This window comes from Equus przewalskii, chromosome 3 (assembly GCF_037783145.1).
Source record: "Equus przewalskii isolate Varuska chromosome 3, EquPr2, whole genome shotgun sequence".
Classification (NCBI taxonomy): domain Eukaryota; kingdom Metazoa; phylum Chordata; class Mammalia; order Perissodactyla; family Equidae; genus Equus; species Equus przewalskii.
The window spans coordinates 30308728-30331534 of NC_091833.1; the positions used below are offsets into that span (position 1 = coordinate 30308728).

At 42.9% G+C, this 22807-nt stretch overlaps 1 protein-coding gene across 1 annotated transcript in view; it reads left to right on the forward strand.

Annotated features, from left to right (window-relative positions):
• CDH13 (cadherin 13) overlaps nt 1-22807 on the forward strand; it is a 1002245-nt gene that overhangs the window by 310671 nt on the left and 668767 nt on the right. The window lies entirely within an intron of this gene.

Here is a 22807-nt window from a genome sequence, read left to right on the forward strand (position 1 = left end):
TCAAGTGTATGGACTCATTGTGAAACGATGTTCTGGTAAGAGGGTATCTCCTTATTCTACTTTCCCCACCCCTTTCAAGTCTCTGGAGAGGAAAAGTTGCCTGTGTTCCCAAAGAAGGGATGGTTTTTTATTGATTCAAAAAATATTAATTGACTGCCTACGATGTGTCCCACTCTGTGCTGGAGGTGTAGACATGAGCAGTGGATGTTGATATTCAGCCATTTTCACTGGTAAGACTGAAGTAGGACAGGTCTGTTCATCTCTTCCCAAGCCCAGAACATAGCTCACTATGAAGCTGCTGAGAACCTGACAAGCAGCACCAAAACTGACCACACTCAGATTCTCAGACTGGACCACTGCTCAAAATCAGTCCATGGCAGTCAGTCTCATTGTATCAGGATGCTCAGCTCTCCCATAGGCAGCATCTGAAGAGCTCCCACATGTTTCCCTAGACAGTTCCAGGGCTGGCTTGAGTGGCAGGCGGTCCAGAGAACTCCAGAAAGGGGATCCATTCGTCACTGACCCATACTCTCTCTGACGTCCATGACTGTCTCCCCAGTGCGGTTTGGTAAATATTCAAGGGCATAAAGGATATAAATCCTCTCGCTGGTATAGCTATCGTATACCCCTGGGGTTTGGAGGGGCTCAGCATGTCTTCCTAAGTGTTTCACTTCCTTCCTGGGAGCCACAGAGGAGCCACAAAGAGATGAGGCCAATAAACCACTGCATCTGCTTGTTTGTCATTTTTCTTTAGTACAAGTTTTACAAGACTCCCTCCCAACAGGGTCACAATCTCAACACATGTCACTTTGTCATACACTCCACTGAAACATTGTGTTGTGCTGGGGCTGAATTAAATGTACAATTACAGCATATTTTCTGGAAAGGAGTTTTGACAATGATAAATACACAGACATTTTTCCACACTCAGACAACCAGATTCCATGCCCATCAAATTGCTCAGAATTCACTCTAAAGAATCGGGCTCTTGTAAACAGGAATCCTGGATACTGACTGTAAATATATGGGCCTGGGTTCAAATGCCACTTCTACCAATTTTCCACCATGTGAGGCTGGGAAGGTTTCTTAATCCTGCTAGTCTACTTAGATTTCTCATCTGTAAAAGGATGATTTTAAATTACTTCCCTAATAGTACTGTTGTGTTGAATGAGACAAGACTTGGAAAGTAATTAGCACTATCCCTGGTAAATAGTAAATTCTCGATGAGTGTTGGCTAGTGTTCATGCAGGGAATTTGTCCTCTTAACTGCAGTGATGGCTCTAACGTGAGTTCAGATTCCAAGCATATGGGAAAAGCTGCTTCTTGATATTCACAAAGCAGGGAATGAGCAGTATTTTTCTATAGACCCTTGAATATAATAACAGTAGCTAATATCTATTAATTATTTACTAGGTGCTAGACAGTGTAGTAAGTGTTTTCTGTGGGTGGTATTATTTAGTTCTGATACAAACCCTATGAATTCTATGTTATATAACTATCTTACATAATGGAAATGTTAGTGGGCCAGATATAGTCCATTGGCACCTCCAGAAACACTGTCCGCTATTTTGCACTGGCCTGCATGGACCATATCAACATGGCTCTCTTGCCTTCTAGTGCCTTGTTAGGTTCTCTAGGTGTGTCAGTGAGGGTCCTGGAAGAGAATAGATGACAAAATTGAACTAGTTAATTTGAAGAGAATGCAATGAAGTGGCTATTGACAAAGATGGGGGCCATGTTTAGGGAAATCAAAGGGTTGTTCAGCCACCTTGGCCTAGAAATGGTGGGGCACCATTATCACCCCAAAGCTTATAGAATAAAGGCTGAGAGTAGTTACCAGAGCCAGAGGCAGAGAGGTGTAGAGAAAGGGCTGTCTGTGACAGGACCGTGGTCTTCAGGTGCGAGATGCAGCTAGCCTTCATGACCTTTAGGGAGGAAACCAGGAGAATTGACACCCTGCCTCGCTCTTCCTCTATCTCTGATCTCTTGCTGGTGCTCCTCATTTGCTGAACCCAGCTGGAAGCCTCAGGACAAGGCTTCCAGATGATCTACCAAAGTACAGAGCAGGGTAGAGAAGGGAGAGTAAATTCAGAGGGCCAAGCAAATGTTCACAGCGCGTGTGCCTATGAAGATTTGTTTTAAGCAATGGAGAATTAGATATTCCCTTTGCTCTACTGTTCTAAACTGCTCATTTTCTCCTCCCTCTCTCTCTCTGACTATTTTTTCTCATAGACTGTGATCTCTAAATGTTGTCGTGGGAAACGGGAAATGGCTCAGAATCTGAGAGTTATCCAGCCACTCTTAGATTTGAGGCTATTTCTTTGTGAAAAGGTCAAGATAAAAAAACACATTACTAAAAATCATTTATCCTTTATTTTCTCCTCATATAAGGAAAGGTTACTGCCAAATATGGCAATAAAGGTTTTATTGCTATGATGTTTATAACAAAAACAAGCCTATCTCTTAATGAATTTTGGTTTATTAGATCAGCAATTGCCAATATGGGGTCCACGGGTCTTAGGAGACCATGATGGTAGCAATGGAGGTCCGCAAGCTATTTTAAATATTTCAGAAAATCTAATATAATCATACTTTTACAAGTGATAAAGCTTCACAGACTAACAAAAACATCAAGATTCTTTGCTTTTGACTGAAATTATATTAGCTCTTTGTGATGACCCTAGTAATTTCATGCTGATCAGAAGCTCTGATTGGCAGTTATATGTGCCTTTGATTAATAAAACATGGGAGAGCAAATGAATTATTACTTAATCTGTGCAGTTTGCTAGATAAAGTCTTTGAAAACCTAGAGTCAGTTGGGAGAAAAATAATTAACTGGATCCTCAGTAGTGAAAGAATAAGCACAATACTAGCTTGGCATTTCTCGTCTATGTAGGGAAGCCAAGGCAGGCTTGTAGATGGGCCAAGAGCTGATGAAAAATTCAAGTCCATTGTTTTCAATCATAATAACAGCAACAGTGATAATAATAGTGATGTTAGCTAACAGTTATTAAGTGGCTAGGCACCATGCTGAAATGCTCAATGTGCAATATCGTATTTAACCCTCCCAGTAGTCCTAAGAAGGAGGTATTTTAATTATCTCTTGTCACAGTTTGAGCTCCCTCAGAAGCATACTCAAAGACAGGGGTTTTGTGCAGGTAGTTTATTTAGGAGGTGATGCCGGGAAGCACTGGTAGGGAATGGAGAAGTGAGCTGGGGAAGGGAGGGAAAGCAGTATAGGATACAGTAACAAACGGGTTGTTGCTGTGGGCAACTGGGGTTCAATCCTCCTTGGTATGCCTGCGAGACACATACAGCACACTGCTGAGATGCGCCAGATGATTGCGAGGAACATGGGGTACTGACTCACCAGCTCCTTTGGTAATTAATTGAAAGCTACTTTCAGGGGCACTGACTCCCAAGAACTTTTGGGTTGTTCTGCATGCAGACCGAGCATGTTACTCTTGCTGGAGAAAGCCATCAAGTAGAGAGACCCAGAGCCTAGCAGAAAGAAACCTTTGGTGATACAGGAGGATATGAGCAGTTATCAGTGGCACCTACTGTATTCCTGTCCTATAGGTGAGGAAGCCAAGATGTCATGAGTTAAAATAATTTATCTAAAGTCACAGAGCACTTGCGATGATGTGCCCTTCCATAGTATTTTATTACACCTATGAATAAAGCCTACCAATATACAATAGCCTACCAAATGAGTTCTTATTCTTCGAGCTTATTACTTTCTTACAACAGCTTTATTGATAAATGATTTACATACTATACTATTTACTCATTTCAAGTGTACAATTCCATGGTTTTTATTATATTCGAAGAGTTTTACAACTATCACCACAATCAATTTTAGAACATTTTTGTCATCCCAAAAGAAACCCCATGCCCGTTACTAGCCGTGCCTCATTTCCTTCATCCTACCCTTAGCCCCTGGGAACCAATAACTTTCTGTCTCAATGGATTTGCCTTTTCAGGATATTTCATATAAGTGGAATCATATGTTATGTGATCTTTTTGTCTGGCTTCTTTCACTTAGCATAATATTTTAAAGATTCACCCCTTTTGTAGCATGTAGGATGTACTTCATTCATTTTTATCACCAAATCATATTCTGATACATGGATATACCATGTTTTGTTTTCCATTCATCAGTTAATAGACATATGAGTTGTTTCCGCTTTTGGCTATTATGAATAATGTTTCTGTGAATATTTGTTTATAAGCTTTCGTATAGACATACGTTTTCATTTCGACTGGGTATCTACCTAGGAGTGGAATTGCTAGGTGATATGGCAACACTATTTTTAGCCTTTTGCAGAACTGCCAGACTCTTCTCCAAAGAGGTCCTGCAGTTTATTGATGACTTTAATCTGCTGTTGAACTGAGCAGGCTGCCTGTCTTGCACTGTTCGGTAAAGGAGAAAAATCACCACCATGCACTTGCGACAGACTTCCAGAATTCCTAAAGCATTCAAGGAGGATATACTCAGTGCCTTATCAGAGTTGACTTAAGCTGGTCCTGGATCTCAGTGCCTGCACGTCTTGCTTTTTACTTATCAATGATTAATACTTTAGCTTCATCGTTATCCATTTAGTTTATGATTATGGGTTGTCTGGTTAACCCTACTGGGTGTAGTGATGCATGTTTTTATCAAGAGTATTTTTGGCCTGCAGTTTCTAAATAGCTAGAATTGAAAGCATATACTGGTGGCAGTTCATTAAACATGCATTCGTTTTTGTTTTTATTCAGCACTTGCTGTGAGCCAGGCACTGTGTGAGGTGCTGGGAATACAGTAGGGGGACAAAAACAGACAGAATGCAGTTAGAGAAGAGTAAACTTTGCAAGGAACAACACCAGAAGAGGCACTGCTGTGTCGTTGTTGGGGTCTTCGTCATAGCAGTCAGTTACTGTATCCCGATAATGCACCCTGATTCTAAGGCAGGCCCTGCTCGAAAGTGCTACATTGTCAGTTAATGCTGTTGTATGGCTAATTATAAGCCACACAAGAAAGAAATGGAAAACCTCTTTCCCACAAGGAGCTTGTGATTTAAATAAAGAGAATGCTTTGCAGAGGGGCTTCCACCTGGAGTAATCAAAATAAATAAAATCTGTTAATATCTATGAGGACAGTGATGGTGAAGGGGTTCTATCTTGCTCTCATAGTATTCTGAGGATGACTTAATTTGGAAAAATTAAAAAGTTTGGTGGTTCCTATGCTTTAAGAAGGCTAAATCTAGCTTCTACACAGCAGTCTATGCCATCACTGTCATTGTCATGGATTTATTATTTTTTAACTCTGCCTACTGGATACCACGTCTTGGATGTGCCACTAGAATGTCGCACTCTACAAGTACAAATTAAACTCACAGTCTACCCACGACTCCACCCTCAACCCAGCCCCACACCTACTTTTCTTCCTGTGCATGCTTCCTATTTTAGCATATTAAAGGTGCCACTCACCATGCTATTGCTCAAACCACAAACTTGGGCATGACTCTTGCTTCTTGCTCCAGCTTCCCTCATACATCCACCAGTCAGTCATCAAGTCTTAATGATTTTGCCTCCTACATATCTCTCACACAAATTTGCTTCTCTCCATCCCTGTCTCCACCCTATGTCAAGCCCACCGTCATCTCTTGCCTGCTAATGCTTCTCCTTAACTCTAAAGGTTACTCTACAAACTTTGCTCCAAAGGACAGCTGACAGATCATTCTAAATTTCAAAAGGATTGGGGCAGGCCCTGTGGCCAAGTGGTTAAGTTCGCGTGCTCTGCTTTGGCAGCCCAGGGTTCAGATCCCGGGCGTGGACATGGCACCACTCATTAAGCTATGTTGAGGCGGCATCCCACATGCCGTGACTAGAAGGGCCCACAACTAAAATATACAACTATGTACTGAGGGGATTTGGGGAGGAAAATAAAAGCGGGAAAAAAAATAAAGAAGATTGGCAATAGTTGTTAGCTCAGGTGCCAATCTTTTAAAAAAAATAAATAAATGCATTTCAAAAGGATCATGTCACTCCCTTTTAGAACTCCTCTATGGATAGCTATTGCCACCAAATTCAAGTCCATGCCCTTTTTAAAATTTTTTCCTCAGGAAGATTCACCCTGAGGTAACATCTGTTTCCAGTCTTCCTCTTTTTTTGCTTGAAGAAGATTAGCCCTGAGCTAACATCTGTCCCAAACTTCCTCCACTTTATATGTGGGTTGCTGCCACAGCATGGCTAACAAGTGCTGTAGGTCCATGCCTGGGAGCTGAACCTGCAAACCCAGGCCACTGAAGCAGAGCATGCCACCTCTCAAATCTATGTCTTTACTACAGGGGAGCACACTTTTCATGACCCAGCACCTGATGACCTCCCCAGTTTTATTTTCACCAACCCCCTTGCCAGATGTTCTAAGTTGAGCAGAGCCAAACCAAACCTGTTATCCTCCCTAAAATGTGCCAATGTGCCAGGTTCTTTTGCATTGGAGACTTGGTATAAGTTGAACCTTTAAAAGTACTTTGATGCGTGTGTGTGTGGGGAAGCTTGGCCCTGAGCTAGCATCTATTCTAATCTTCCTCTATTTTGTATGTGGGATGCTGTCACAGCATGGCTTTCTGAGTGGTGTGTAGGTCTGCGCCCAGGATCTGAACCCACAAACCCTGTGCTGCCGAAGTGGAGTGCATGAACTTAACCACTAGGCCACCACGCCAGCCACAAAAAGTACTTTTTTAATAGCGTATGTCTCAGTGGATTTCCTTATGTTAATTACAATATGGATTCAGACGCCATCACAAAGATCTCAGATGACGGTGGCTTCAATGAGATAGATGTGTATTTCTCTCTCAAGATGTCCAGGCATAAGCAGTCCTGAGCTGATGTAGTGGTCTACTCTATCATTTAGAGATCTGGTGGAGAGAGGGATGGAGAGAAGAGAATCTGTCTGAGAGATATGTGCAAGGCTGGATCTTTAAGACCTGGCTTCTCTCTTGCTTTCTGACATCTCTGGAATGTTGCTTTTGTCCTCGTGGTCCCAGGTGGCTCACCACCGCCTCTAATTCTACTCAGTGGGAAGAGGTGACAGGAAGGACATATCCTTTCTATTAAAATATACAGTTGAGAATTTGCACCCACCACTTCTGTTCTCATCTCATTTGCCAGCAATTGGCCATACAACGGTAACTAGCTACAAGAAAGATGAGGAAATATTGGTCTTCCTTTAGAGGAAAAACAGCAATTTCTGGTACATTCTCTTACATAAAACTAATCTGGAGAAATAAGTAACTTTTCCTGCCAGTCATGTGCAGTCTTGGCAGAGCTGTGGGCATTGGAGTCATATCATTTTTGGCTAATTGAACAAATTTCCAAGCCAGTGGTGTCAGATATTGGAACTCCAAGATATATAAAGGTCACTAGGAGGTTGGCAGTAGCATCTCCATTTTACAGATGATAAAATTGAGCTCAGAGATGTTAACTACTTGTTCAGGTACACGCAACTTGTACATGTGGTGTGCTAGCTTCTGAATCCATATCCTGTGCTGAACAAACATGTAGGGTAATCTATCATAGTGGTTAAGAAGATTAGCTTTGGGCTCAGAATGGTCCAGATGCATCACTTATTGATATGATATTTATAAAGTTTCTTAACTTTTCTGAGCTTCATTTCTTCACAAGGGTGTTACGTGCATTACATGGGATAATGCATGGAATGTGCCTAGGAAAATGCCTAGCCAATCATGAGTACTTAATAAATGGTAGTTAGTATTAGTTAACATAATTAAAATTTCTTAAACTTTTGTTACTATTGTTATCAATTATTGCCACTGTTGGAGACATGGCAGCCAGAGAATGGATGTCCATACCTTGGTGTGCGTCCATTTCTTCATGAGGCAAGACAAAAGAGCCCTGTAACAGAATCCTCTTCGCTTCCTGCTTAATCTACCTGGCCCACAGTGTCCACACTTATCTAAGGGATGACAAAGGTGGACTGAGAGCTTTGGCACACTCCAGTATATTCACGGATTAGTAACTAAGTACTCCGACTCTGGAGTGAGACATGCCTAAGCTGGAATCCCAGTTTACTCACTGTCTGGCCTTGGAAAAGTTACTTAACATCTCTTAGCATTGATCTCTGCTTCTGAAAAAGAGAATAATATTGTTATCTATCTCATTGGGATGATGGGAGTAATTGCTGAGATCATTCACACAAAACGGTATCTAGCATATTGTTTATACTTGGTAAATGTGAGTGGACTTAAATTCCCCCCTTTGAGCGTGGATCTCAGTAGCATGGAAGCAGTAGGGATGGAAAGGAGGGGATGCAGAGAAGAGAAACGTAGAAGGTAGAATTGGAAGAACCTGGTGATGGTCCAGCGTTGGGGGTATAGCAAAGAGACAAGTCTATCAAATTTATCATAAGAACATCGATTATTTGACAGAATGCTTCACCAAGGTGGGAAATACAGGAGAGACGTAGGTATGAGAGGAAGAAAATGAGTGCAACATTAGACATGTTGGGTGCTAAATGGTCAAAGGATTCATACATGGTGATATCAAACAGGCACTGGATAGCTGAGTCCTGAGCTTTGTAGTGAAGTCTAAGCCCAAGATGCCGACTTAGGAGTCATTCAACTCAGAAGTCACCGGACAAAAGTCACAGGCTCAGTTGTCTCAGGGACCAGTGGTGGTCGGGTGTAGAGTAGGAAGGACTGTTTGGTTAACTTGGGGCCAACAGGACATGGCATGCCCTACCGAAGGCCTTCAGATGCTTTTATCTGAGTGAACAAGCAAATTTGAGGAGTATTCAGCCTGAGGCTGAACGTGACCTTCCATCCAGACAGATGTTGATGTGCTCGAAATGACTGAAATCTACCCCAGGAATTGCCTAGTGCTAAAGACAAGATTAAAGACAAATTGAAATATGCTTAGACTTCTAAGGTGTCACTGAAATCTACCTTGTATGGTATTTTGGCGAGGAATGAAGCTGTCCCAGCAGTGCCTGTGGTCTGACAGCTGTAACCAATACCTGACATTTCCCTTTCGGATGTAAATAATTATCTTTCACAGCAATGGTATATACAAAACAAGAAAATTCTCTCTGTTATTTGGAAAGCTTCTACTTCACGATTCATGTTTATCTTTCTGCATCTTTCCAATATTTCAAACTCATGTTTTATTTAAAAAGAAAACAGAGACAAGAAAGCATTGTTGATGGCAATATCATTAAAAGTCATTCATTTCACTCAAATGTGAACGACATTTTTGGGAGGCGGGTGATATTTTGCCCCCTGCAGTAATTTCCTATTGCCACTGTAACAAAATGTCACAAACTTAGTCACTTAAATAATCCAAATTCATTCTCTTGGAGGTCAGAAGTCCAATATGATCTTACTAGGTAAAATCAAGATGTCTGCAGGGCTGCATTCTTTCCTGAAGGCTCTCAAAGAGAATCTGTTCTCTTCCCTTTTCTAGCTTCTCGAGGCTCATGGCACCTTCCTCCATCTTCAAAGCCAGCAAAGTTGCATCTCTCTGACCATTTTTTCTGCAGTCACGTCTCCTCTGACTCTCTTCTGCCTCCCTCTCCACTTTTAAGGACCCTTGTGATTATGTTGGGCCCACCTAGATAATCCAGGACATTCTTCCTATTTCAAGGCGAGCTTATTAGCAACCTTAATTCCACCTGCAAAGTCCCTTTTGCTATGTCAGTTTACATATTCCTTCGTATTGCTGAGTAGTGTTCCATGGGATGGATGTACCAGTTTGCTTAATGAAGGCCATCTGGATTGTTTCCAGTGTTTAGCAAATAAAAATCTGCCAAAATGTGTTTTAGCATGGCTGTACCATTTTATATTCTATTAGAGAATTTTAAGCAGTGAAGTGATGTGATCCTATGTATGTTTTAAAAACCTTCTCTGGCTCATGGGTCAAGCCTGCCTGTATGGAGGGCAAAAGTAGTAGCAGGGAAACCATCAGGAACATTTGCAGTGGTCCAGGTGAGGTATGGTGTGGGTGAGGTTGAGGTGGTAAGAAGAAATTGGACAAGAGGTAAACATTGAAGATAACTGACAATTGCTACAGAATCGCTCATAGAAATTGAGAGCAAGAGAGGATTGAAGGAGGACTCCTATGCTTTGGGCTTGAGCAAGTTGATGAATGGTGGTCCAATTTGTCTTGAGAATGGGAGGACATGAGGGGAGAAGTGAACGTGGGGAGGAGGTGAGTGCCATGTTTAATTTGATGTGCCTGTCAGATTTCCAAGTGGAAACACTGAGTAGACAGAAATAGGAGTCTGGAGCCTGGGGGAGGGTTTGGAGGCTGGAGAGACTGAGAAAAAAGATAATGTATATACAGGTGCCCAACTCAAAGCCCGGCATAATCAAGAATTGTCCACTTGATCTGGATCTCCAAGAAGAATTATTTTCATCTTCTGGGCTTCACAAGGAAAATCACACCTTGGGTTTCAGTTTCAATAGCAAGTACAGTAACTACATTAATGTGCAGATCGGAAACAAAGAGTGATGGGCACCAATGTGTCCCTTTTGGTTTATTTCTGATCTCTCCTAGGGAACTTCTTTGTATAAGCACATCCTAGAGGCTTTTGTCTTTCATTTGTCTGTAGCAAGGTTCAACATGTTTTCTCTTTTTAAAATAATTGTTAATGCAAGAAGTCCATTGTGGTTTGTAATTATAGGAAAAACTCAACACAAGTAATTTTCAGTACTGCTGTTTCTATTTCATCCCCTCTGTCTGTTCTGCAGGGAACTTCTCTCTCAATGCCTCCTACATAACTCCTGCCCTTCTTGTGGCTTCACCCCTTCACGGCCTCAGAAACTCACCTGTAACTCCACATTTTAGGCAAATGTGTTCCCTCGTATGTTCTCTCCTAGTCCATCTTCCCTTATATCTCTAATCGCAGCTCTAATTACATAATAAATTCCATAATGTTTGATTTAAACCTGACTTCCCCCTTAGAATGTGAGCTCCGAGGGGACAGAGCCCGTATCTGATTCATATCTGCCCACTGACGCCTCAACACCTAGAACGATCCCCAGTGCATGGTAAGGGTACACAGAGTTAGCTGAATGCTCTGTATGCATTGGTGAAATGCAGGAAATACCCATTTCCCCTTGAGGTGAGAAGCCCATGGGAACAGCCTTTTCATGCCTTCCTTCTGAAGCGCTTATAGTTGCACTTATACAGGAGTGAGAGCAAGCCCACTGGAAAGCCACGTGGAAGAACAGAAACACCCAGCTTTTCTCACAGTTGGACATGGAGATGCAACATCAGTGGCTCCTTTGAGGGAGTCCCATGCTCCGCTGTTCACACAGGGAACAACCAGCGCCCAGTGGAGCTTCAGGCTTTTGAGACCTCCAGAGTCACTTTGTGTGCACAGCGCTTTGCTTCTCAATTTGTACAGTGTAGTCCTCAAAACGCTGGGAAGGAAACACATGCTAAAGAGAAAAAGGAATGGAGATGGCTGAGATCTAATAAATCCATAGTGGGCCCGCGCTGTACTTATAAAACAATCTGAACAGTAGAGCACCATGAAAAAAGAGGCATAGACTAATGTAATTTTCTTGAAGTCTCCCAGAAAGTATTTTATTCTGTAATGCAACTACATTTATGAAATGGCTTTATCTTGAAAGATCCCAAAGGGCTTACTAAGCTGGAAAGGAAAATATCAGGTATATGGCAATCTCAAAACACCACTGTGTATTTTGTGATAAGGATTGGGGACTCTATGACAGCAGGTAGCCATCTTAAAAAGCAGATAGTGGCTTATCCCATTAAACCTTCAGGGAGAAGTAAAGAGAGAGAAGATAATTGCCTACACTGGGTAAGAGTCATATAGGCTTTCTGTATTAATAAGAGCCATGGCTTTTTTCCATCCACCATGTGAATTCAGGTGACTGACTTCTATCAACCTCACTCTCCCTATTTGAAATGGGAGGCGGATATCAACTTACAACACTTCATCATAGAGGGAGGCAAAGTATGTGAAACTTCCAGGGGTTAATGGAGGTCAGAGGTAGTCAGCGTAATTTAAAAGCCATGCGTTTTAGAAAGTAAAGCATGACAACCAACAATGTATCCAACAGTTAAAATATCGTGTTCCACCCGACTTTCACCTGGCCCCGTTCCTGCCAAAATGCCTGATACTAGATTTTTCTTCTTTATCACTGTCCTGGTTCAGATATGGTAGTACCAACTTTCAGTGCATTAAAGGAGGGTGTGGGAAGGGATAGCTGGTAGGGAAGAAGAGCCCTTCATTATCTTCCAGGAATATCACCTTGCTGGGAGCTAAGAAAGGAAAGTGGAAATGGCAGGTGCGGTAACTTCGGTAACCAGCATGTGCTGTCAAAGGATGCACTCCCCAACAATTAAAAGTAAATAAATAGCACTCCCTTCTCTTCAAGAATATTATAACCGATCCACTCTCTCACCTGGAACAAGACTTCCTAATGTCTTCTCCTCTGCAATTTCTTCCAGCCTACTTCTACTCCCAGCCCAAACCCCTCACCATGCTTGTTTTCCCAACCCAAATGGCCCCTTGTATTTTTACTCTTCCTTCTTCCTCCCCACATTCTCTCTCAAAGGTCTAGAAACTGGGTTAGCAACGAGAATGCAACGAGAATGCTCTTCTCAGCTGGAGCAGAACAAGGAGCCACACTGGGAAAGGTAAAGGTTGAACTTGTAGTTTGACTATATTATTATTCATAATTTTTCTATGAAGTTTTAAAGAGAAAGTTGGAACCTAGTAGCATGACAGTCCAATGGAACCAAGTGCTTGGGAAAGCCTAAATGTTGCAAAAATTAAAAAAGCCCTGTGAACCAATCAGTGGAAAAGTTGACAGCATCCTGGTCACCCCCTGAGGTGCCTGGGGAGGCAGACTCAGGAGCTGTCCAGCACTGTGTTAAGTGTTTACACGCAGTGACTACATTGTCTTGACATCAACCTGAGAAGTAGGTACTAGTCTTTCTATTTTATTATTGAGAAAACTGAGGCTCAGAGAGGCTACACAACTTGCTTAAGGTTACGCAGCTGGTCAATACGGGCTCAAACATTCCGATCCAGATTGGTCTGACTCTAGAGCTTTTCTTCTCTAAGTCTTGTCTTCCATAATGTAGGGTTTTATTTTTTTGCTGGGAAAGATTCGCCATGAGCTAACATCTGTTGCCAATCTTCCTCTTCTTTTTTCCTCCCCAAAGCCCCAGTTCATAGTTGTATATTCTGGTTATAAGTCCTTCTAGTTCTTCTGTATGAGCCGCCACCACAACATGGCTACTGATGGATAAATGGTGTGGTTCCACACCCTGGAGCGGAGCGTGCTGAACTTAACCTCTAGGCTATCAAGACTGGCTCAGGGTTTTATTTTTAACTTTTTACTTTGAAGTGAATTCAGACCTACAGGAAAGTTGCAAAATGAATACAGATAATTCATGTATACTCTTCACCCAGATTTCTCAAATGTTAATATTTTGTCACATTTACTTAATTATTCCTGCCTCCCCCAACCGTTTGAGGATGAGTTGCAGACCTGATGCCTGCAGAGTGGTATTTCCTAAAAACACAGATTATTTATCTCTTCTAGAACCATGGAACAATTATCAAATCAGTAAATTAATACTGTTGAAAGAATATTAACTAGTCTACAAACCTTATTCAAATTTAGCAATTATGGCACTAATGTTTTCTGATCCAGGATCTAATCCAGGATTTTACATTATGTTTAGACCTCACGCCTCTTTAGACTCTTTTAATCTGGAAGTTTCCTGAGCCTTGTTCTGTCTTTCATGACCTTGACGTATTTTGAGATTATAGGACACTTATTTTATAGACTGTCGCACAATTCGGGTTTGTGTGATATTTGCTGTGATTAGGTCCACGTTACACATTTATGGCAACAGCGTCACAGAAGCATCAGTGTATCCTTGTAGTGCATCAGATCAGGAAGCACAGCGTGTTTACTCGTGTCGTTACATTAACTTTGATCTCTTAGGATGGTGTCTGCCAAGTTTCTCCTATAGAAACAATGTTTTTTACCTTTTAATTAATAATTATCTTGTAAGGAGATATTTCCAGACTACACAAATATCTTGTTTCTTTTCATTCTTTCACCCACTGGTTCTAGCCTTCATTGATAATCTTTGCCCAAAACAATTATTACCATGCTGGTTACCAAATGGTGATTTTCTAATTCCCTGATTCTGCCTACATTTATTTAGTTGGCATTCTAATTTAAGGAAGAGCTTTCAGTTCTCCCCCATTTGTTAACTTATTTTCATTTTTAACAGTTATCAGTATAGGCTTAGGGATTCTTACTGTATTCTGTGGGGTTATAATAGGTTGCTAACATTATGTACCCTCGTGCTCCAGTTGTCCACAATTCGGCCAGTGGGAGATCTAATACACAGTTTTTATACCCAAGGATCCTGACACTTCACCTCTTATTGCTTCACTTAAAATCTGCCACCTCCCATTTCCCTGCCTTGAATACTTTATTTGGAGAATTTGTTATTTTCTAAGAAGTCCTCAGACCCAGTGATCCAGTGACTGTCTGTTCTTGCTGACTAACTCTTGAAATAATTTTTTTTTTTTAAAGCTGGTGGTAGAAATGAAGGGAGTTAAATGGCAATTCTCCCAGGAGGCCACACTCGTGGCCCTGCCAGCTGCTGGGAGGCATAAGGGAGTGACTACAGTCTCTCCTGAGCACTTTTTGCTTTCTCATTTCTTTATATTTTTGAACACATTCTACCCTCTGCCCAGGTGAACTCTAACTCCCTACATTAGCCTGAAAATAGACTGACTCCAAGACCCATCTCTTCCTCTGTGAGGCCGTCTCCATTCCTTAGGCAAAAGTAATTATTCTCTTCTTGGCAGCTCAATAAACTGTTAGTACAGCCTTTTATTAGAGAATCAGTCACAGGGCATCTTAGTTTTGTTATGTTTTTGCCATTTTATTCCCCTCCATAGGCCGTGAGCTTTGCATAAGTGGTTCTCACACATGTCTGCATTAAAGGATAATAAACATTTTTAATGCTTTAAAATGCATCAGAATCTATTTTAGATCATTATACAAACCATAGGTCAGCAAACAGTTTGTGCCAAGAGCCGAGTGGTCTTCCTGGGTGTTACAGTTTCTCTAACATCTGCTCAACTCAGCCCCTGTATGGTGAAAGTTCCCATCAAGAAAGACATAAAAGAGTGAACATGGCTGTGTTTCAGTGAAACTTTATTTACATAAATAGGAATGGGGCTGCATTTTACCCCAGGGCTATAGTTTGTTGACTCCTGGTTTCTAGTACGTTGAGATCTTCTCAGTGTTTAAATCGCCTTCCACTGGCTATCCCTAACTTCCCCTGACTCATGCCTGCATGTCTTTAGAGATTCCGCTTAAACCTCACCTGTTTGGAGGGAGGGAGGGAGGAGCTCCCGGATCTGTGTCATACAGTAAGTTGCAGCACTGCATTTTGCATATCTCCCCCATTAGTTCCCTTTCCTGTCACTCTTCACTGTTAACTGTTAAATATTGGTTTCATGTCTGTCTTTCACACTTTAGTGAAATTACCACAAGAACAGGTCACTCACTTCCTATGCCAGGGTCTAGCACAGGACCCACTCAGCTCACGGCACTCTCTAAAAAGAGAATGCGTAAAGGGGCAACACAAGGCTTTCACATAGAGTATCTTGCACAAGCTGTAGCAGATACTGCGGCCACTCCACCCATGTCCCCACTCCTTACCACTCCAGGGCCTGCTGGCCTAATTTACTTGCTAGGCAACAAACACACTCCAGGAGCAGCCCTCAAACAAAGACCTGAGGAGCAAGTTTATAAATACCCCAGCTCCCTCACGCCTCAGATGTGGTCACTCTGAGGCTTCCAGGATTCCCCAGCAAGATTTGGTTCTAGTTTCCTACACTGACAGTTGATTTAATAACAAACCTTTTGTTGGCTGCGTTGCCTGCCTTATCTCATTTCCTATTCACATATTGGGTCTCCCTTTGCTTCCCAAATAAACTACTTGCACTTGAATCCTTGAGTTAAGGTCTACTTCTGGAGGAGACAAACATAATCTTCATAACAGCCCTGTGGGGTATGTAGCCTCACCTGTATTTTAAAATTAAGGACCACAGGGCGCAGGTATTGAGGCCATCCAGCACGTGCATGGAAGAGTCAGAATCTAAGCCTGAGACCCCTGACTCCCGGACATGATCCCATTTACCAGGTTTTTCCCGACAAGCGTTCAACCAGTGTGTGTTGAATGACTGGATGGCTGAATGTAGTTCTGATATAAACTCAGCTTCCCAAATTCAACCCTGAATTCAAATGGTTTCTTTTTAGTCCTAACACAGTGCCGAATGAATAGATCACTCTGTTAAGATAAGAATGGAGTGTAAAAAAGCACAGACATTTAAGTCACTTCAGTTATTTCCCCACAACTGCCCGTGCCCTAGGTGCTACCTCTTCCGGATCCTGTTTGAACACGGGAGTATCTTCTAAATCCCAGTCTTGCAGTGATTGATTCTGCATGGCCATTAACCTTGTTTGCAGTGATTGCTCCGCTCTGAGGAGGATTACCCTGGAGGGGAGCCTCTTCAGGCGTTTAAGGCATTAACCCCCTAGTCCAGGAAGTCCTATATTGCTGAACGCAGCTGTAAGCTTATTCATACATATTTCACAGCAACTTCCACAGATGAATTTTGAACAGAAGAAGGCCTGGTCAGTCTAGGTGAGGGCAGCATGCGGTAAAGTTGAATCCCAGAGCTGAAACTCAGGGGCACTGATTAGGCACGGGGCAGGACCAGGGCTTAAAACCATGGGGGAAGGACACCGAGGCAAGAGAGGAGGACAGTCACTGAGCAGACTCCATCACAGAGAGCTGCTGTAGAGAAATGGATCGGGCAGACAGAACCGGAGTGTGGGAGCTGTGTTTGGGTGAGAAACAGGGAGTGGCAAAGAGTAAGACAAGGGAAATGTTCATTCCGTTTCTACAAGGGCTCTTGTGTTGCTAAGTTGCGTTTCTAAGTTCACAGCTTCTGTCTTGAAACTTCTTTAGCAGAATAGCACAGTGGGCTAGCTCAGTCTCTGGAGCCTAGGTCTCTAGTTTCTGCTAGTCATGAGACCTGGCAAAGATATTTCACCTGTCTGTATCTTACCCCCCCACCCATGCAAAATGGGATAACAACAGCACCTTCCCCACAGAGTTGCTGGGGCGAGAAAATGACTAACTCCACATGACTTGCCAAGGATAGTGCCTCTCCCTTGGAAAGCATTCAGCACACGTCAGCTGTTTTTAATTTTATGGGTGGTAGTATTCTTCCAGAAACATTCATCAAGATTGGCACCATTCCGTGAACCAATGCCATTTGAGTATGATCAGTGAAGTGGTTACCAAGGCAAGCATCCACCTAATCCTTAAAACCACTCAGAAAGAGCTTGTCAAATTCTTTGCTGAAATTCACATAAAAGTTCTACCGCAAGTCTGTGTTTTGCCAGGAAACCAGGTCACCCAGGCACGACTTGATTTTAATGAACCCTTGCAGGCTTCCAAAGGCCACCCCCTTATTTTCTTCTTATGTGTTTAAAACCATCACTTTAATGATGACTTCAGGAGTCTTGACCCATAACAATGTCAGTCTCATTATTAAATCTCAGAATCTAGTGCCATCTTTTGAAATATCCAGAGATACTTTCTAGCCTTTGTCTCAGAACTCTCCCATTTTTTTCTGGGTTGAATTTATTTAGAGCGACCAGGTGCTGTCCTGCAGTCCATTTACCCAACCTTGGGTTTCTTCTCTCTTCTACCAGTGTTAGTTCTGCATTGTCATTCTGATGCTCATTTTTCTTGACATTTTGTCTTGAGACGTTAGAGGCAAAACAGATGCTTAGGAGATCTACATTCTCTTTGCCATCCCTCTCCTTTGCTCACCTGGAAGAAACAGACTTTATGATTCAACTTTCTGTTCCAAACTTAGCTTTACAGGCCATTTGGGTGTCCTTAGAAATTTTTCTATGTGTCAGCTCATATGAGACACCCCACTCCAGATGTCTTGTTTTCACACTGTTCACCATTCAGTTTAACAAAACACATATTAGGTACCTACTGTGAGGCAGGCATTGTGCTGCGCTTCAAAGGTACAAAGGAAACAAAATGTAGTCCCTGCTCTCAAGAAGCACACGGTAAAGTGAGAGATGCAAACAGACAAAGACAAGACAGTGTGCAAGAACTCTGTTAAAAATCTATACCGCAGAACCGAGCAGCTCCACGTCAGGACTGGAGGTAGTCAGGGATGGCTTCACTGAGGAGGTGGTGTTTGAGCAAGTCTTCTATTTTTATTCTCCCTTATTCCCTTTATTCTGCAACCCACTCCATTTCCTTCTCTAGTCCCGTGGGTAGCCGTTAGCAATGTGTACAAATAGGTCTTTTTGCTTGTATAGTATTCATGAAAAATGCATATTGCCATTTTATGTATGTGTATTTAGTTTTTAAATTGACATAAGTGATCCTGTGTTATATACCTTATTTTATTTTTTATTTCCCTTCAGTAAGTACTGTTTTTAAGGTGCAGTCATGCTGCTGTGTGAACATCTAGGCTGTTACTTCTAATTGCTGCCTATCCCGCTGGGCTGTGCATCCTCCACATTTCACTTTTCTGTTGTTTCAGTGTAGAACATCTATTGTGGTTCCCAACACTCCAAATAACTCTACAGTAACACGCTTTATGACTTACCTGTGGACCACTATGAGAAGTTTCTTGGATCTTATATACCCAGGATTATAATTGCTAGGTCATACATCTGGCAGGCAGAATAGTGGCCCCCAAAGGTGTTCTAATTCCCAACACTTGTGAATATGTGACCTTATTTGGCAAAAAGGGACTTTTCAGATATGAATAAGTTAAGGATCTTGAAATGGGGAGACGATCCTGGATTGTCCAGGTGGGTCCAGTGGAATCACAGAGGCCATTAAAAGAGAAAGGGCGAGGCAGGAGGGTCAGAGTCAGAGAGATGTGATGATGATACACTGCTGTCTTTGAAGATGGAGGGAGGAGCCATGAGCCAAGGAATCAGGCAGCCTTTAGAAGCTAGAAAAGGTGAGGAAACATATTCTCCCCTGGAGCCTCCAGAAGGAATGCAACCTTGCCAACACCTGGCTTTTAGCCTGGTCAGACCCATGTCAGACTTCTGACCTCCAGAACTATACAATCATGCATTTGTGTTGTTTTAAGCTACTAAGCTTGTGGTAATTTGTTGCAGCAGCAAGAGGAAACTTATGTATAAGGTATGCCTAAACTTATTTTGACTGAAATGCCGCCAGATTACTCTTCAGAGTGGCTATCCTGGTCTATATCTCCTACAGCTGCACACGAGCTACCCCTGTCTCCACACCAGTAGTATCCTTTGAGCTAACCCGGCTTTCTGATTGCTGTTAGCCGTATGAGTATAAAGCACAAATAAGTCTTGAAGAGAGAATCAGAATTCCCCAAACCAAAGTGGGGCGCGGTGGGGTGGCATAGGGATGGTCTTGAGCCCCTGGCTGCTGTGGTTGGGTGGGCTGGTTTGGGGGCAGTTGTTGGTGGAGGGGGTATGTAAGTCATCGGGGCACCCAAGATGGGGCTTAGTTCTAAGGGGCCCATATGGAAAGTAAGTGGAGACAAGACCAGTACTCCTCACGAAGACATGGAGCTTGTGTTCTCAGTGGAAGAGAGAGCCCCAGACAGTGGGGAGGCAGTGTTAGGTAGTGATCAGAGGCAGGGCTGGGTGTCATTCCCAGTTTCACAGCTACTGTGTGACTTTGGGCACATACCTAGGCTCTCTGACCCTTGGTGTCCTGCCCAGTGTGACAGGGATAATAATATAGCCTGCGTCGTAGGACTGCGCTGAGGATTCCATGAGGTCGTGAAGGTGAAGCCCTAACACAGTGAATGGTAAGTAGTTAGCACCCAATAAATAATGATAACAATATTAATAACATTCTCATCATTACAATCATAATAATAATAGGATTCTTACATTTCTCAAGTCAGTCCTTCCTAATTTATAGTATCTGTTGCTGACCTTTCTCTGCTTGCTGGAGAATAATGTATTGCAATCAATTTTCACTTATTTAAATGCAAATAATTGTATACATTATTTTCAAGTACATCTCCCCCTTCTCGACTACTTGCCTCACACACAACCCCATCCCTAAAAAAAATAGTCGTCTCCTTTTTATGGTCGTTCACAGCATAAAGCGATTTTAGACTCAACTCGTTTTTCTGACATCTTTCCTGCAAGCTCTCTCCCCCAACAGTTTTTGGGAATAAATAATGCACGAGAGGAGAGAATAACGAGGACCGCATAAATGGCAGAAAACAGCACTGTAAGGATTCTATGCTGTGAAGAGATGAAAGCACCTGGTCAGAAGGCTGATAACAAAGTGAGAGAGAAATGCAAAGGCATTGATAAGGGAGGAAAGGGAGGCATTTTTGAGATGAGATAAGATTTACCGGAGTTGAAAAGTAGATGACTCGGGAGACAGTTGAAGAGTCTTCATTAGACAGGAGCTCTGGAAGAGGCACACCAGTGGGGACCCGGCTTTTGAAGGCCTTGGGCTCTGAAGAAGTTAGCAAACAGGAGATCCCACTTCCCAGGTTCTCTGAAGCCTTCTTTGACTTGCCTGCGTGGAGGCAGTTTCTTCCCCTCAGAGTCTCACGACTCTCTGCTTACCTCTAACAGAGAATGGATTGCCCTCAATGGCAACTGTAGATTTGTATGTCTCTTCAGTCTTCTGAAGCGCCAGGCAAGACTGTATTTTAGACAGTTTTCTAGTCATCCTCATTATGGATTAAAATGATAACCGTTAGTCATTTGCTCTGTGCCTGTGCCAAGTGCTTTGCATGCATTATATAAAATATGCCTCTTGGCAACCACAGATGCCCATTTTACAACAAGGGAAACTGAGGCACGTGGACAGTGAGACTCGATTACAGACACATAGTGGTAGACAATGAAAGTGGGATTTGCACCCAGGCATTCTGACTCCTGAGTAGGGCTGTTGAGGTTCTGTTATCCCCCAAACCAAGTATGGTGCCGGGCACAAAGGATGCACTCAGCAAGTGTTTGACTTGTGAACAAATTATAGTCCCTGAAAGTCAGCTGGCTGGTTGGTGGCAGCAGGAATCAGGACTTCCATCCTTCAGGCCTGGCCACATCGGGTGGGTGGGGGCAAGGGATGGGCACTTTCCAGTTGCCAAGGCAAGGCTTGTGGCTTATTCTAAGAAGAGAGCATGAAACTCTTGATCCCTCAGTCTGGCTTTTCCATGTCTATTCTGGGCAGTCTGTTCATCCCAAAGAGACAGTGACAAGAAGAGAAGAGCAACAGTTACCTCTTAAAGGATTTTTAAAACAAGTAAATATACAGCTGGAACACATTTTTAAAACCTACCCTTCAAATATTCTTAAAGGCGTCTGTACCAATCAGGTTGCTAAGTTCCCAAGATTGGGTTCCATTTGAGTTTTCTCTGGCCCTGCCTTCTCTGGGATTGTGAGATGGAGAGTTCCAGCCATGGTCCTGACACCCTTTGTAGGCTGCACAGTTGGATGGAATCTGGTGGGTATGGGAGAGAACCCCTAGCCCTGGGAGGCACAGAGAGGGTCAAGCTATTAAGCAGGAGCTTAATAGTCATTTTACTGTCAGTATTAAGTTACTCAGACGAACAAGGAGAATGTGGTGAGCCTTTTCCTGCCACGCTTTTCCTAAAGAGGGAAACAAGATCAGAACAAACCACAGCTGCAATTAGCAGGGAGAGGTGTGGCATAACAAAGACACCATTTATAAGTGGGTAGGTAGAGTGAAGGGAAACCACAAGGGGTGGTGCAGCACCAGGGACTAGTAAGGCAGCGAGCAGTCACCAGCCCTGGCCTCTAGGGGCAAGAGGAGGGAGCCTTCCTGGGAACCTCTGGAGAGGGCAAGGCCACTGCGGAGAGGGTTACCTGACAGGTACTGAGTCCTTCAGTTGAGAGACACAGCCAGCCCCTCAGTGACCCAGCAGGGAGGGAACAGAGGAATAAATACCTGCATTCCCCGCCCCACCCACCCCCCACCCCCACCCCCGTGTCTTCTGTCTCCACTGGGTTTTGCCCAGTGGTCAAAGTCAGAGGGTCAGAGAGCACTTTGACTGAGTCCACAAAGGCAACTCTCCAGGATGGCAAAGGGAGGACAGCAGGTCAGGATGGAGTAACCAGGAGTTATCCGCAGTGCTGGACACAAGATGGCTCATTGAAGATGACGTAATAAAACACAGGATTATACATTTAAGATGACTAACCAATATATTTTAAAACTCCTAGAATGTGATGTTCGATGGCTCGTCCCATGGAACAAAGTCCCATACACACAGCCAGAGCCCCTCCAACTTCAAAGAATGTACCCTTTTGGGGTGCCTTTTTCTCCATGAACCTTCTTGTCTCCTCTGGTCCTCATCTTTCCATGCTCATGACCTCTTAATTGTCAAGAAAATGTTTGTTTCATGGCCAGACATTTATGAGAGCGAAAAGGAAACAACGGGTTTACTAAAGTCTCTGTGTCAGGAAGTTCCTGCTGGCTGCTCCCTTTGTTAATCGAGTGTATTGAGACCCTTCTGGTGCTTTGTACTTAGTGATTCGGGACAAAACATGACTGTTGTGTTTTTTTTTTCCTTCCACAAAAGCTGTCATTTCAGCACAAAGGAAGACTGGGAGCCTCAGAAGCTCCATCATCAGAGGGTTCAGCTGCTTGTGATTGGCCTACATGCATACAAATATCAGCCGAAGGCGATTTTCGAAAGGAGCTC